The sequence below is a fragment of the Limulus polyphemus genome, unplaced genomic scaffold, assembly GCF_000517525.1.
Source record: "Limulus polyphemus unplaced genomic scaffold, Limulus_polyphemus-2.1.2 Scaffold16510, whole genome shotgun sequence".
In the NCBI taxonomy this organism is placed as follows: domain Eukaryota; kingdom Metazoa; phylum Arthropoda; class Merostomata; order Xiphosura; family Limulidae; genus Limulus; species Limulus polyphemus.
The window spans coordinates 1,432-2,986 of NW_013682120.1; the positions used below are offsets into that span (position 1 = coordinate 1,432).

General features: G+C 35.7%; 1 long non-coding RNA gene across 1 annotated transcript; it reads left to right on the top strand.

The window, feature by feature from the left end:
• Nucleotides 1-503: 503 nt before the first annotated feature.
• Nucleotides 504-1,549, top strand: LOC111084316. Its single transcript, XR_002609493.1, has 3 exons — nucleotides 504-766; nucleotides 843-1,284; nucleotides 1,397-1,549. It is a non-coding gene; the product is annotated as an uncharacterized LOC111084316 (long non-coding RNA).
• The last annotated feature ends 6 nt before the right edge of the window (nucleotides 1,550-1,555 follow it).

Here is a 1,555-nt window from a genome sequence, read left to right on the forward strand (position 1 = left end):
AGTTTTTAGAGCCTTTACCATTACAACACGAGAATTCGTGCACGTTTGTTTATAACAATATCATATTTAGTCCATATGTTTTAATATAATAACTTGGAAATTGTAACTGATTCTGCTGAAAGTTTTGAAGTTTTTTGTTGTTGTTTTCTTTTATTAAAGGTGAAAAAATAGGCGAACTAAAGTTGCTTTCACAGAGTGTATAAAATCCACGTATCTGCCATTAGAAGTAGTGAAAGAAGATTGATTGTTGCCACTAGAGGGCAGTATGGTCTCAGCAACTACACTTTCAAGAAAATATTTAAATAAAATAAAATTAAGTATTTTGCGTATGTTGAAGTTGGTTTTTCATAGTCACATAATTTTACTAGACCAAAGATATGTTAATTAAAACCAGCCTTTTTAACATGTTAAAACTCGTTTGTTCTCAGATTTATGTTTAGTATGTAAACTTTTGATATTAGTAGTTAGACAGTTGATAAAGCCTCCATCACTGACGTGATAGACAGAATACTACTGACATGGATGTAGAAGGTTTATAGACAGAATATTACTGACACGGATGTAGAAGGTTTATACACAGAATACTACTGACACGGATGTAGAAGGTTTATAGACAATATTACTGACACGGATGTAGAAGGTTTATAGACAGAATAGTACTGACACGGATAAGGTTTTATTGATGGTAAAAGAAGGGTTTCTAGACAGGGTATTATTGACAGGAGAAAAAGTTCATAGACAGGGTGGGACAGTATTTGTAGAAAAGGTATTATTGACACAGGTGGAACAACATTTTTAGACAGAGTATTACTGACACAGGTGTAACAGTGTTTATAGAAAAGGTATTATTGACATGGGTATAACAGTATTTGTAGACAAGGTATTATTGACACAGGTGTAACAGTGTTTATAGAAAAGGTATTATTGACACGGGTATAACAGTATTTGTAGGCAAGTTATTATTGACATGGGTATAACAGTATTTGTAGACAAGGTATTATTGACACAGGTGTAACAGTGTCTGAAGACAGGGTATTACTGACACAGATGTAACAGTGTTTACAGAAAAGGTATTAATGACAAGGTGGAACAGTGTTTGCAGACACTGTTCTACTTGTGTCTACAAACACTGTTCCACTTGTGTCAATAATACCCTGTCTGCAAACACAAGTAGAACAGTGTTTGTAGACAGGGTATTATTGACACGGGTGGAACGGTGTTTGTAGACAGGATATTACTGACACGGGTGGAACGGTGTTTGTAGACAGGATATTATTGACACGGGTGGAATGGTGTTTGTCACAAGGTATTACTGACACGGTGGAATGGTGTTTGTAGACAGGGTATTATTGACATGGATGAAACAGTGTTTGCAGACAGGGTATTATTGACACAGGTGAAACAGTATTTATAGACAGGGTATTACTGACACGGGTGGAACATTGTTTGTAGACAGGATATTACTGACACGGGTGAAACAGTGTTTGTAGACAGGATATTACTGACATGGGTGGAACAGTGTTTGTAGACAGGATATTACTGACACGGGTCAAAC